Source organism: Simochromis diagramma, unplaced genomic scaffold, assembly GCF_900408965.1.
Source record: "Simochromis diagramma unplaced genomic scaffold, fSimDia1.1 OVJJ01000321.1, whole genome shotgun sequence".
Taxonomy (NCBI): domain Eukaryota; kingdom Metazoa; phylum Chordata; class Actinopteri; order Cichliformes; family Cichlidae; genus Simochromis; species Simochromis diagramma.
Genome location: NW_024386772.1, coordinates 4,807,484 through 4,823,617, shown reverse-complemented (window position 1 = coordinate 4,823,617; position 16,134 = coordinate 4,807,484). Strand labels below are relative to the sequence as shown.

Below are 16,134 nucleotides of genomic sequence, written 5' to 3'. Positions count from 1 at the left end.
TCTTTATTTATACTTCAGTGGTGTGTGTGTGTGTGTGGTGGGTGTGTTGTGTGTGTGTGTGGTGTGGTGTGTGTGTGTGTGTGTGTGTGTGTGTGTCCTGCTGATCAAAGGGTCATAAAAACACAAAAGGTACATCCTTGGTCAGGAAAGGGTAGTCTCCCCCTCACCCTAAATAACATGGTGAGGAAGTCCAGCAGTTCATCTATATGTAAAGAAGCACTTAAACTAAAACAGACATAGCTACATTAATCCTGCCGTAAAACAATAAGAGGAAGTATGACCTCTCTCGTGCTCCCAGGATGTGGGTGTGCATTCTAGTGTGGAATACACACCAAGCCTTTGCAGCCTGTTAGAGATCACACACAATTAATTATATGCCTCTAAGTATACATGGTTGAATATTTCCTAATACAAATAACTACATGCAGTATTCTACCATATGCAAACTTATATCACTAAAAGATTATACTGACTACTAAATACAATTTTCCATTGACAGACACTATATTATATTATGATTTTTTGAAAAGAAGTGATCCCACTCGTAGTTTTTTTTAATACTTGTAACCATTTGATTAAAGAAAAGCTGAATCGTATTATTATTACTATTACTGTATTATTTTCTAAAATGGCACAATGGAACAGTGGTTAGCACCGTCACCTCATAGCAAGAAAATCCTGGGTTTGAATCCAGCCTGAGGCCGTTCTCTGCAGAGCCTGCATGGGTTGTCTCCAGTTAATCTGACGTCTTTCCACAGTCCCAAAGAATGTATGGGGTTGGGTTAACTGGTCATTCTGAACTGGCTAAAGATGTAAAGTAAGCATAAACGATTGTCTGTCTTTGTGTTAGCCCTGTGATAGATTGGCGACCTGTCCAGGGTGTACCACGGACGGGTGTCCTATGACATCTGGCACAGCCGAAACACTATTCAAAGACTTCTGACATGTTTTTTTCTATCAACTTAAATAAATGTATTTTATCATAGCTGGCAGTATTGGTGGTGGATGGAAAATGAAATTTGCAGGACTTGGTTTTCAGTTACATTTAACACCACAATTAAGAGCTACAGGGCACCTGACACCTGATAAATAAAAGGACGCTTGTTCTCCTGTTTTTCTCGCTGACACCTTCGAATAGCTTTCAGTAAACTATTGTCAAGAACAAGGCCAAAAATCCCAAAACATCCCACAAAGTGACCTTGCTGTTAAAGCATCAGCAACTGAGGCTGACACCCAAAAATCCATAAATAAAAAAAATAAATAAAAAAAAACTAAACTAAATTACAGCCCGGTTCCCTTCTCATCCATCCCCATTCAACCATCAGCCCACCTATTCGTCCAATGCCACATCCATCCACCTATTCAAAGAACACAAAAAGAGTCCTAGAAAAGGAGGAAAAGTGCATACAATAGAGAAGTACGTGGCAAGCAGGAAATTGAATGTCAAGGAGCCTTGTTTGCTCCTGATGGAGGTTTGAGGGTTAGCCTGAAGGGGACAGAAAGACAGACTGATAATAAAACAGAAGAGTAAGAAAAGCAGGAGATTGGGGGGGAGGGGGAGATATAGAGATAATAAAAGTGGAGAGAATACAGATGCAGAGATACCAAAAGACAGACAGACAGAATAGAGAGAAGCCATCACACACAAAAGAGCTAGGAGTGAGTGAGCCATTGGTGGGATCTACAGTTGAAGATGACCTCTCATAGTAGCAGCTCATTCCTGGTACAGAAATGACAGGGACAGTGTGAAGAAAATGTGACTATTCTGAAGAAGGAGAATTCAAAGCATTCCTGTGTGTGTGAGACAGTCTGGTTTCCACAGCTGGGCCTATTATTCACACTCCTAGGAGATGCAGGTTTGACTGACATATGTACATCTCAACACACTGACAGATGGGAACTAAAAATAAAGCCACATTCACACGAGAAAGAGACATTCCTGTGCACAGACTTTGGCATTCATAAAACACTGATTAGTAATACAGAAGGCCTGGTAGATAGGGATTTGCTGCGTATAAGGGAGGAACAGGAGGAAAAACAGAAGAGAGAGACAGACGCACAGGCAAAGAAAGAGGGCGGAGGACAGAAGTTCACTGAGCTCAAGCTGGAATGAAAAATGGCTTTAGGAGGAGAAGAGGAGGAGAGAGGGGAGAGTCCAGAGCTGTGTCCTGAGTACCCACTGAATAAAATAAACAAGTGCTGAAAAGCGAATTGGAAGGGAAGCCTGGAAGCTTGGTCCGTGCGTTTCGGTATAAATAGCCCAATTAGTATGGTGGAGCCGTCGTTGGGCTTTCAGATGCAGTGTGGCAGAGCCGGTCTAATTACTGGCTAACTTGACCAATTATTTCACTGTTTAACCAGGCAGAAACTAAATCGCAGCACCTGGTTATTTAGATACACTGGCTGCCCAGACAGTCTTCACACCATTAGCTGTCATCTTCAGTCATTGTCAGCTTCCTCCTGCTTGCATTTTCCCCACTCGAAAACAATTCTCATAGTGATTGAGCAGACAACATTCCTAACCATGTATACACTTGATCTTAATTCAGTCTTACAATAAGTATACTTTGTCATCTTAAGTCTTCACTTATTTTAGTAGAGATGGGCGAATGCTTTGTGATGAGTTATTTGTCTCCTGACAACAAAAATGTAAGTCCTCCCAAGAAAAAGGCATTAGTGTTCAACATCTTAATAAAATGTCAAAAACACATATACAGACTGTGTGACTCTTTCGCATCGAGATTTCCTCAGTGAAATTATAAACTCCACTAACAGACGGTATATAAAGATGAACGTAGCCTCCAGGTCTGTGAAGCCAATGCATTAGTGAATTAAATCCTCATCGTTTCCAAGCAGGGGGTGAGTCCCTTTATAGAAGTCTGAGGACACAATCGTGCTGCTTGCGTGATTTATGGGTTTTATTGTTAGTTTCTAGTTTTTTTTTTCTTAGTACAGCATCACATTAATTTTCTAAGTTGTGCTCCCCACCTAGCAGTTGACAAGTACCAACTGTATGAAAGCTCTCAGTCACATCACATCCGGCTTCAGCAAAGCAAAAGCTCAGGTGCAGGCTTCAAAACAGCTGGATGATGTCACACTAGTTTGTTTTATATGTTTTTATATGAAGTCCAACTTATTATAAGAGAGCCACAGTCATGACATCCTCCCATCCTCATATCGTTTTTAATTAATATTAGATTGTTCAGGAAGACGTGTGGAGGCATCCCGGGTAAATGTACGCTAACGGAAATGTAAACTTTGCTCGCCAGAAGGAAGTTTTTCTTTAAAGATACCTCAGTAATGGAGCGTTAACTGAATGTTGGTCAATATCACAATTTTAATATCGACTTTGATTCTAAAGTTTGAGTTTTGGTGTCAACGAGGTCAATAAGAATGATCCCTCAGAGGAAAACTCCATAGTAACTCTGCCAGCAGTGCAATTCAATGCAATGAAAGAAGTGAATTAACCAACCAACCAACTAAATGATTGACTGATTTGTATTTATTACCCAGTAGTTATACTGATGATTATCATGATGATGATGACGACAGAAACTACTTATGTATACAACCTTAGGTAAGAAAATAACAGTAATGAAGAATCATTGCAGCTATATCACCACAATCATCATTTGTTTTGGTAATTAAGTTCCAGAGATAAGTACTTACTAAAGCGCTTGCCTCCCAGTTAGTTCCTCAGACATCAAGATGAATCTCATTGTAAACCCTCCAGGCAACGCAGAGTTAATATTGAGTTTCAGCACCCAGATGATTTATTCATAATGCATCAATCTTTTTCTGCCTGTTTATGTGTTTGTTTATGGGTTTACAGTGTTTTGCCATGCGTGAAATAGTTCGAAAAAGGAAAAAAAAAAGAGATTCAAATCAAATGAAATTCATTAAGTTCTGGAACACTTGTTCCTTTACCTGCCAAGACTCATTTTCTCGGTGCAGTCCTTTGCATTCACAAACACGTAAACACGGGCCGAGATGACGGACCAAGCAGACAGACATATGGACAGATGCATGCATACATACACTCACCTCAGCAAACTACACACTTTCTCACACATATGACAGGACACTACTTGCTGCTGATGTATCATTTAATAAAAAAAAAAGTGTAATTTCCTTCTTTCTGTTATTTTTTTACCATAGATAATTTGCATAAATATTATTTGACTTTCCACACAACATAGTTTTAATGACCTGCTTTGAGTGAAGGCAAACTTCTAACCTAGTCTGGCTTCCGTCCTCTGCATAGCACCGAAACTGCTCTTATAAAAAATAACAAACGACCTTCTTATGGCAGCTGATTCTGGTCTCCTCTCCATCCTTATTCTCCTTGATCTGAGTGCAGCCTTTGACACCATCTCTCATCCCATTCTTCTTAGCAGATTAGCTTCTATTGGTCTCTCTCATACTCCATTAGCCTGGTTTAAATCATACCTGTCTGACCGCACTCAGTTCATTCAATTAAAATCCTTCACTTCTCAGCCTTCTCCTCTATCTACTGGGGTGCCCCAGGGATCTGTCCTCGGGCCCCTTCTTTTCATCATTTACCTTCTTCCACTCAGACACATTTTTTGTAAATATAACATTCAGTTCCACTGCTATGCCGATGACACCCAGCTTTACCTCTCTACCAAACCCGATTCTACTCTTCCTCCACCCTCCCTTATCCTCTGCTTAGCTGAACTCAATTCTTGGTTCTCCTCCAACTTTCTTAAACCCAACAGCAATAAATCAGAACTTCTCCTGGTCGGCACTAAACGATTGCTATCCAGAATTAACAATTTCTCTCTCACCATCAATAATTCACTGGTCCCTATCTCTCCCTCTGTGAAAAGCTTGGGTGTCATTCTTGATAGCACATTATCCTTTAACTCACATATCAATAATGTCACACGTGCAGCATATTTCCAACTCCGTAATATCAATCGCCTCCGCCCTTTCCTCACTCCTCATGCCACTGCCATTCTCGTCCATAATCTTGTTATCTCTCGAATTGACTACTGTAACTCACTATTATTTGGCCTTACACAAAAATCTATTAACAAGCTCCAACGTGTCGAGAAGTCTGCTGCCCGTATTATTACTAGGACTTCCTCTACCCACCACATCTCCCCAATCCTGAAGCAGCTTCACTGGCTCCCGGTTAAATTATTGTGTATATTTCCAGTTTCTGTGTTTTTATCTGTTGTACAGTGTCCTTTGGTGCTTTGAAAGGCGCTATTTTTAAATAGAATGTATTATTATTATTAACCTGAAAAGGTGCTATCTAGACAGACAGCACTCAGGATGAGAATAAATATCCACTAGTTCTATGCAAAATAGAATTCCTTTATGCTGCTTTCTCCCAGACGTCCTCACCACACATTTTCATGACTGTCCTTCCGATTCTTTCAAACTCTTTACTTCTGAGATCATTAAGGATGTCATTCGATAAACAAAACAAGTCTTAAAATTAAGAGTATTTGTTATGTGGTATGTTAAACAATAACCCATTAAAGGAGGATGTTTTTCACAATTATTCAACAGCTTAAATTTGTTAACTTTTTGGGTCATTCTTCTAAGAAAAAAAACCCAATGAACATAATGGGAAAAACAAATTCTGTCCATCTCTGCAGGCAGAATCAAAGTCTGACAGTAAATGGTTCAGAAATGGTTGCCAGGTTGGCAACGAGCCGCTGCCAAAATGGTAGCCTTATTTTAATTGTTTGGAATTGGAACAATTATGTCCATATTTCGAAAATAAAACCTGATACCAAGATCGTCTGAAAGCAATTTACATAACACAGATGTTATTTTTTAATCGTCTGTATGTGTGCAACACACACATACAGAGGAAATGTTACCATTGTGCCTTATTAATTATGCAAATTAAAAATATCAGTGTGAGGCTGAATGCATTTGAAATCACACATTTGCAAGTTTTGGGTCATTTGCCGCCACTGAGGGGGAAAAAAGGAAGATAACAGTTCCACATTTGAAAAACTGCATTAAATTAAACCAGAAACTGATTTACTGCATGTTTTCCATCCTCCTCTATTTATTAGATCAGTGTTGCTCCCAATCAGTCTGTCTTTTAGTATCAGTACTCTCACAATGATACACTTTATTTTTCTTTAAGTATAAAGTCAGTTCTGTTGAGTGTTATTTATTGTTTTATTCAATCATTTCACTGTTTTATTGCACACCTCACTTTTGCCTTTAGATGTGACAGTGTGATGTAATGCAGCTATAGCACACTCATTTGCCTTGACAAAGATTATACACTGAAAGCACTGAATAGACATGAAAAGTGCTTCCTACAGTGGCAACCACACCATACTACATGGCTGACAGTGATCCAAATCTGGCTGCCTGGGGCCACTAAAAACCTACTATTGATCTCTCTGGAGGTAACTACAGAAGCATTAACAAATTAAATCAGACAAACATCTTTTACAGCATTACCCACATTATATCACCGCTGTGTTTCAAATCAAACACACTGCTAGTCTGAGGATTCACTACTAGTTGTGTTTCTACTGCTTCAGTGGAACAAATGTGTTTAAATAAATCATTACAAATGCATTACGAGTTAGTTCAAGGAAAAGCACAGCCATACTTCAGAATTTCATTTATCTGTTATTTACATTTTTAATGGAAATTTGATTGCAATTGAACCTGAATCAAATGTCAGGGGAAAATATTGCATTTTATAATAGATTTTTAAGACGCAACAACAAGGTGAGTGCATGCTATCTGAGGAATAAATCTAATAACAAAGTGCATGCAATTCCACTATTTTTCGATAAACAACAAATACACACTCATGATGTACACCCACTCATTTCATCGACAAACTCTCAAAAGATCTGTGATCTTTGAAATTGTCATTTGAACCCCTAAGCACAAAAATTCATCACCATCTTTTTATAACGTACAACTTGCTCTCCACTCTCTAGCCAGCTAGAGTAAACAGGCTTGATGTCACAGACGCGCTCTGCAGCTCTCTTACTCATTCCCTGCATCTACTTTTAGATTTTATTGCTCACAAAAATCAAAAAAAACAAAGCGCAATGACAGGATGTTGGAGACAGTCTAATACACGGGTCTGAGTTAGTGGCCCTCTGGCAGCTGCAACAGGTGACAGAACTGATTAAACCGGAGAATAATAGAGGAATCTGATTTAGTCCTGACACCATTAAACAAACATAGCCCTAAATCCCAGAGCTATTAAACAAAAGTCAGAAATAAACACTGTTCACAGGAAGGCGACAGCTAAAACCGCCACCTTCTTTAATTAAAGGCTATTCACTTCCTCCCAGCTGATCATTGTTTTTTAACCTCCTTATTCCACCCATAAGGATTTAATGGAAGCTCTTATATTTCCAGTGTTTGCTCGGTCTTCCCTTTGGTGAACAAAGAGTAATTAATTTTATTTCTGTTTTGTTTGCAGAAAACTTAGGAAAAAAAAAAAAAGAACCAACCACTAAATACTGGATGACTAGTCTGAGCAGCTATAGACACGAGCCCCAATCAGACAAAGAACACTGCTGCATAACAACAAAAACACCACTATAGCTGTTTTTGATATAGCTTGTGTTTACTCCTACTATGCAAGACCATAGTGCCATAAGATTGTTAGCAGTAGAAACCACACTTTCGTTAAAGGTGACCTATTATGTCATTTATTATTCTTGGAGATACGATACTAGAGCAGCTTTAAACGATTCACAGTTTAAAATATACCTTATCTATCTTATACCAACTCCTGCTGCAGCCAGTCAGTTCATCTTCTGTCTGAAATAAGCCATTTCATTTCCTTCCCCACCCTCCCTTTATGATACCTTTCTTCTGAACCAGCTGCCCCTCACAAACAAAAGATTTCAACAGCGTATGAGTGGGGCTTTGTGCGGAAAAGTCATGTTAGAGATATCCCCTCTCACTGACACTGTACATAGCTAAGAAAAGACAGTCAGACAGTGTTTGGAGCTTTTAGCTAACAGGGATCACATGCACATAAAGTAGATTAACCTCAATATTTGAATCTTTGTTTAATGTGTATGTTAACACGTATACTAATATCTTTAATATTAGTTTACACACTCACCGACCACTTAATTAAATATACCTGTTCAACTGCTAATTAACACAAATATCTAATCAGCCATTCACTTTGTAGTAACTCAATGCATTTAAGGCTGCACACCTGGTCAAGACAACAAGCTATAATTCAAACAAAGCCAAAAAAAAAAAAAAAAAAAAAATGGGGAAGAAAGGTGATTTCAGTGGCTCTGAATGTGGCAAGTTTCTTGGTGCCACACTGGCTAGTCGGAGTTTTTCAGAAATTGCTGATCTACTGAGATTTTCTTTCCAACCAGCTCTAGAGTTTACAAAGACTGATCCAAAGAGGAGAAAATACCCAGTTCTCAGGGTGAAAATGCTGGAGTAAAGGCAGGCTGTTTGGAGCTGAAACGAAGGCAATAGTAACTCAAATACCCACCAAAGCTGAGGATCTCTGAATGCACAACATGTCAACCCTTAAAGCAGATTGTCTACGGCAGCAGAAGACCTTAGAGCAGACAACTGAGGCTAAAATTGGCACAGGCTCAGCAAAACTGGACAATCAAAGAGAGGAACATTTCTGCTTTTATATGGTTAGAATTTGGCAAAAAAACAAACAAAACAAAACATGCAAGCATAAAACCATTCTGCCGTGTATCAATGGTTCATGCTGGGGGTAGTGTTGTATGGGTGTGGGGGATATTTTGTTTGGGCCCCTTAGTGTCAACTGAGGATCATGATAGTGCTGACTATGTGCATCCCCTTTCATTAAAGTGCATGTGTCTTCTGGTGGTTACTTTCAAATTACCTCTATAGTTAATAAATATCAATCTAAGACCGCACTTTCAGGATGTGGAAGAACAGCACATTGCATCATGCCATCATGTCAATATGGACCAAACTCTCTGAGAAAGTTTCCAGCAACTTGTTGTCTCTATGCCAAGAAGAACTAAACCAATTATGATGGCAAAAGAAACCAAACAAGTACAAGCGTAATACAGTGGCTACTGAGGGGGCATAAAAATAAATAAATAAATAAATAAATAAATAAAACCCACACACACAGACTACCCAACAGTCCACTGAAAGCTCAGGGCATATTTCCATCAACAACATGATAACAAAATATCAATATATTTGGACATTTCTGAGTTTATTTCTAAATGTTACAAAAATATACTGAACACTCATTATCACATTTACTAAAGGAAATGTGGGAAAATGAGGAAAACTACTTTGCCAGGTGTAGCACGAAATGAGAATGCTGTTGCTAATTGCATAATGGGAAAAGCTGGATTATTGATAGCCGTTTTAATTCAAGGTAAGAATAATTAGTTTTTGGCCAAACACAACAGTAGCTCTTCTTTTCCAATTCCGACCAACAGCACACTACAAAGTTAAGCCAAGAAAGTTAAAGTTTTCACAAAATATTAACTATAGGTATCCATCCTGGTCTTACAGTGGTCACTTCACTGGCTGTGTGCAGGGATCCAGCTGTGTGAATTTCTGTGACTGTGCTCATAGACATACCTACTGCCCTGCCACTGACATGGTGGTATTTTGGTGAATCTACACAGACAGAGGCATATTTCATGCATGATTTGAAGTCAATCTGTTGAACGAGTATCATGGCTCAGGTCCTGATTCACAGCCAAGTGTGCTGAGCCAAGCCAACTTTGTTCTTACACATACAGGCACACACAGACAGACACACACTCAGACGCAGTTCCTCTACACACATGCACGCACAGACAGACAGACACACACACACACACACACACACATATATAACCAACACACGCTCAGTAACACCACTAGCTGCGAGCATGAGCCTCTGCTTTCAGTCTATGAGAACCAGCCATTTGGGTCTCCTTTTAAGTAGCTTTGTTTTCTCTGCTGGAAGATCACAGACACCAAAGTGATAGCTTTGAGACTCTGATGCCCGATCTAAGAAGCTTGAAGGAAATGTTTGGACAAAGAAAATAAATAAACAGGCAAAAGTTGCCTGTTTGTTCAATTTTCTGCAGTCTTTACTCTGGGAGAAGCAAAGTGCTTTTGATGGGAAATGAAAGAATATTTATGTGCTGTTGGTGCGAAAGCACTGCAAAGATAGTATCTATTAAAGGATCCACTGTGGCTCAAGTCACATTGTGAGACAGAGGGGGGGTCAAGCTTGCACTCTGTTTGCTTTGTTGTTTCACCTTCAATCAGCAGTTTTACATATCAGTCTTTGATTAAATCCAAATTTACACCATTTAGCTACTACAAAACACAGAACTACACAAATATATTTCACCTCATTTCCCTTTTGCCTAACAAAAAACAAATCTCTCTGTGCATCCTTTCTCCCACGCCCCTTCTTCCTTGTGTCTCCCACCGCTGCCTCTTTATCCTGAACCAAGTGCTGCTCATGTGTGTGAGTGTGTGCATGCCCGTCTTGTTCAGTGTGCAGGGAGAGAGCAGCTGGAGCATCTGCAGTCGTCTCCTCTGACAGCAGCACAGCATATGGCAGGGCCCTGTGAAGGATGGGTGCTGTCACCCGGCAAAGTGCTTACCCACCGATGGGAGAGGCGAACCGCGCTAACACCATGAGGAAGAGGAGGAAACAGCTGAACATCAGCACCCCACTCATTTATTCTCCCACCCTAGGAGAGGTGTACTGGAGGAGCCTTGAAGAATGGCCTTTACGCTAGAGTAAAAGCCCTAAGTCACAAAATATTAATATACTGTAAATCGCATCAAAAATAGTTATTCTGCAGGAGTTAAAGTTACAAGAGCAAAAAAAGAAAAAGGACAACAAATTGAACCATCTTCCAGGTAACACATGCAAGTGCTGAGCTTCATGAACTCATTACCGTTTTATGGCTCACACAAAAGTGCATGAAATTTTGTGCAAAGTTGCATGTATAGTTTTGCAAATGATGATAATAATAATTATTATTATTATTACAATAACAGTATTATTATACTATTATGCTACTACTATTACTACTACTAGACACTTAACCTTTAGATTTGAAAAATTATTTCAGCCTAGGTCTTTCCTGCTTCTAAGCCTCTGCCCTTTTGCTTGAGCATCTTTCCCATTAATGTTGCTTTTGTGGCTTTAAGTCTCAAAAGTTAAAAGTTTAAAGCATAAATCTGAAGAAACTTGTTCGTTGGACATGTAGTAACAAACTAGATAAAATGGTTCATTTCTGCATGGGAAGAAAATCTTCTTTTCGTAGCTTTTCATGCTAGCACTGGCTATGAGAAATCATACGCAGGTCATTATATTTCTATTTGTAAGTCATTAGTTGCTCTCTGGACTTCTTTTTCCTTTTCATTTTGGCTTTGTAATAAAATATAAACCTTTTCCATCAGGTTGCACCAATATTTTCAGCGACCACAAGGAGAGCTGAGTGCTCAGTCAATCCAGTCAGAACATTTATCAAAGCTGATGATTCATTTTTAGTGTCTCAATCATTCAGGAACACCAAGATTCTCCGATTCTGGCCTCATCGGAGCCCAGTCTGACTGTGACTGCTTTTGTTTTCTTCCTAACGTGGGAATACTGAGCACAGAAACAAGGTTTTGATGATGCTTTGTTTTCTAGGCATTCCTGTTGTTTTTCTGCCTCTGTCGCCATCTTCCAGTTCTCTGGATCCAACAATGTGACCAAGTGTCAAGCTTAATCAAACTTTAATCCTGTTAATGATCCATGAATTTTGTTCTGCCCATTGTATTTAGATAAGTCTCCTCAGCATATAGTAAAGACTGATACACTGACCACAGCAACAGTCAAACTCTAGCATGCAAGTAGACTGCTGTGCGCACACAAACCTGTCATTCCTTGAACCTTCACAATAGAGGTTAAATATACAAAGTCACATGACCAGAGTAATTGGAAGTACATGAGGTTGAAATAAACTGAAATTGTCATTTTGAACATGTCTAGTAAACATCTTAGGTGGCCATGAATAAATGTATCCAATTATGGAATGCTCTACCCAACATGCAACACATGAGCCATCTTCACCGCTAGCTTGAAGACCACGGCAACCAGAACTGTACTATCATATTATGAAGGGTGTTTTGGGTTTTCATTTGGAAAAACTGTTCCAATTTTCAAAAACTGTGGTTATAGCCTGTTTTACTAATTTAATTTTCCTCTTCTGGATCAAACAGTGTGGTTTGGCTATGCTCTTCCTCAACTCCTTTTCACTTCTTATCTCTCTGCAGCTTTCTTCTATGCTATATTTACTAAGCAGCCCACATTTATGATTTAGAATCTTCTTATAATTAAAACCACCTCCATACATATTCTGTTTCAGTTTGAACTACGTCACTCCACTGCTGATAAAGAAGCTCTAACTTATTAAACAAACTTGCTTTTTCTCTTTTCTCTGTGGCACTTTCCAGTGATGTTTACAGAACCTGAAAAAATGTCCCCATCTGAAAACTTCATCTCCAGCTTAGCGGTTAATTTATGTCTAAATCAGACAGCCGCCAAATATGAAGTAGTTCTCAAGTTTACGAGTGTTCGGTGCTTGAATGGGAAGTAAAATCAATGCCAATCCAGGTTTTATCAACAGTCATTTTCCCTCTGCATACTCCCCAGTGAATTGAAGTGATTGTTGCAGGGGCAAAATACAAACCCTGATTGTGGATGGGGGGAAAAAAAAGGAATCAACAGGTTCCAGTTTGGTTCTCACACTTGAATCCTGTTTTTCACACGTTTTCCTTTCTAAAATTATATTTGTCTTTTTAAGATTTGACATTTTGACCACAATGTTAGCAATAAAGAAATTTGTGTGTGTACAACAAAAAAGGCCAAAAATATTACATACTGGCATCTCTATACAGTTTCTGCATGGTGGAAACAGATGCTGTTGTGGTTCATCCTGGCGCCATTTCAGGAAGCTGGTATAAGCTAACAAATCTGAATTTGTTAATCTTGACATGACAAAACTCCAGTTTTCTGCTTTAGAAAGAGAGTTAACCTAAACTCTGAGCTGGTTACTGAGTTAACAGACTCTGAACTTAACCTGCTTGCTGGCAGGTTTTCTACAACAAACTGAGTTTGACTACTCTCCTCCTGCGGTACCTGAACCAACTGATTGTGGTTTGGATTCCTCATTCATAAAGTCGCTGTCAAAGCTCGATGCAGAGCAAATCAACTGCAGAAGTTTTTATTTTCACAAACTTGAAAATCCCAGTACTTAACATAAGTGCTAATCAGTAAGATGCTAATTTAAGGATGAAGTCAACTATTACGTCAGATTTTACATTTTAACACTTATTGAAACCTATTAAACCTTTACTTAATATTTAAAAAAATGTTATTTATATAATTTTATAACTGCCTGAGGTTGGATGCACCCCAGAGTTTATTTCTATCTGGATAACTAATGTCACGGGTCAATTAGTAAACTGTCTTATGTGTTTCTCTGTCATTTTTTTCCACTTGCATTTTGTCCCCGGCAGGTTGAAATTTGAAACAGGGATTCCAGCTTCTATTGAAAATTCAAGTTGTGACCAGTATTAAAAGAATTATTATTTTTGTATCAAACTTTTATTCTGTCTATGTTTATGGTAGAGCTATACAAGCTAAGTCTCATGCACACTCTTTTGGTCCGATGGATTAAAATGGAGGTCAGATGATGGCTTTCTTTCTCTGCTTAACTCAGGAAAAAAAAAAAAATACTCAGAGCTGTCGAAACTTACTCTGACCCACCATACTGGAGCAGGACACTCAGAGTTGCTGAACTTTGAGTTTAAAAATAAACTCAGAGTTTGTTGAATACACTTCCTGGAATAAGGCCCTGAAGCCACAGCACACAGGACAGGAGGAGAAATAAACCATATCTGTGCAGCAACGTTAGTTCTGTGACTCTAGTTCTAATGGAGTAAAAGGGGACCACTGTGCCTCTGCTTTTCAGTGGCCAATTTACAATGACTGACAGGTACGTTTCACTACAAACTTTCCAAAACAACCTCTTCTTTCCCCTTTAGTCAATCAAAACAGACTTTCTGACTAACTCTTACATTGTCAGTCAACACGACTCTGCCAGCAGGCAAATAACGGCAGCCCAAAGTTGTTGGGTTTCTTTTTTTGAGGAGCCACTGGTCCTCCCGAGTGAGTCTGGCATTACTCTAAAATTTCTCTTAAGCATCTGCATTACCTGTAGCATGAACAATAGGATAAGCAGTGGTTTGACCTTAGAGCTAGAGGTTACCCGTGTTGCTGACAGGGGAGGAGAAGGTCAGTTACAGAGAGAGAGGGTTTAACCTCCCTTACCTCAGCATCGCATTAAAGGAGGAGGAAGCAAAATGAAGGTAAAAAAAACAAAAACAAAAAAAAACAACTCCAAATCCAATCTTGGCCTTTTGTTTTTGTCCTTTATCGTCTTTATTTTTCCATCTTCATCTGTTCTTTACCCCTGCGGCTTAATGCCACCCATTGTGCCCACATTCGCAAGAAGGCTTTTCCTTCAGTCTCTTCTCTCTGTTCCTTCTTCCCCTCCTTTTTATCTCCCCCTGTCCCTCATGCTCTCTTTTGACAGCCAACGCAGCACCTTTAATGGGAGCCATCTCCTCATTAAATACCTGCAAGGTGTCTGCAGTGGTTTGGCAGGGATAGAAAGACAAAAAGAGATGGAGACAAAGGAAGAGACAGAGAGAAAACACATCAGCTATTGTTTAGGCACTTTCTGACATGACACATAGACAGACATAGACAGATTTCACTGTGTTAAATTTGAATTACTAATGTCTCTGGAGGCAACTGAACCGAACAGAAAGACCGGGGGGTCAGGAGGAGCGGCTGAGTCAGTTCCCCCCTCCAACCTTAATCTGGCTTCTTTTCATAGCCTTTTTTCCTCTGACACTCTACTAGAAATACTAAAAGAGGAAGAATTAAGGGAGGGAAAAGAGGAAGGAAGTAAAAGTAGAGAAGCTCAGCAGACGGGTGAGGCAAGGGATACGAAGCAGAGGTGAAGGTAGAATGAGGAGAAAAAAAGTAAGAAACTGTGATGCTCCAAGTGGGAGGCAGCAAGACATGAAAGGAAAAGGGAGAGGAGGAGGAGATTGGGTCTGAATGAGAGATAAGATGGAGGGGGAAAAGAGGAAGGAGAAGAGATGAGAGAAGAGAGAAGAGGGAGCGGGCTGGGCTCTGGGGCGATGGGGCTCTCTCAGATGCAGGATGGGACCATCTGGACGAAAGTGGAGCCAGGTCTCTGACAGTAAACACTGGGCATCACTTTCACATGGAAAAAGACCAGGAAAAGAGATTCAAACACCCGTCCACACTTTCTTACCACCATCAACCCACTATGCTCCACCCAGTAACTAACTCTGCCAACCATTCTTCACACATGTTGGTGAAAAATACTGCCACTCCCCTCAATATTGGCAATTTCATCACTACCGCACAAAACACCCCACTTCCAGACTGCCTTTTTTCTCGAATAACACACTCCTTTGCAGTATTTTTTTCTTTCAGAATTGATTCTAAAAAACACTGCTGCCTGTCTATATATCACATCTGACTTTCTCTGAGAAAATAAACTCTGTGTGCCCCTCAGGTCACTTAAGGCCATTCCTCCAAATGTTTCTAGAGTTTAAAAAAAATGGTTGCTGTTATGCTGATGAAAACTTCCAATGTCTCCATCTTCCATTTATCTAATTTTCATATATAGCACTTTTTCCTCTCTAAAATGTGCTATATAAATTTCGCCGTCCTGCTTGTTCTTCAGCGGAGCTGGCTAATTACAGCAGCAACAGATATTTACAGGGGAGGAAGTGGCCACCGAGGACTTGAACCAGCAACCCCATCTCTTTCCTTTCAGGAGAGTGGATGAAACCACACACACACTATGTATACAATATCACGCACACACACTCTCAATTCTACCCCCTCCCTCATGGCTCTGGAGAAGCAGAACTGCCCCTCCTACCCCTCTGTCGATAAGCCCGGTTTGGAAACACTTTAAACAGACTTGCACACTGCACCGCTACAAAAAGGGAAAACTTCAAGACATGCTCCCCTCCATACCCGCAGGGTTAATTAGAATTGTTTTAAACAGCCACTGCCATGCT

General features: G+C 39.7%; 1 protein-coding gene and 1 long non-coding RNA gene across 6 annotated transcripts in view; both read right to left on the bottom strand.

The window, feature by feature from the left end:
• The window catches only part of LOC120741429 (speckle type BTB/POZ protein), a 95,143-nt gene that overhangs the window by 17,029 nt on the left and 61,980 nt on the right, over positions 1–16,134 (bottom strand). The window lies entirely within an intron of this gene.
• Positions 4,117–14,564, bottom strand: LOC120741457. The gene is made up of 2 exons (XR_005697630.1): positions 5,267–14,564; positions 4,117–4,237 (listed from the first exon to the last, which is right to left on the bottom strand). It is a non-coding gene; the product is annotated as an uncharacterized LOC120741457 (long non-coding RNA).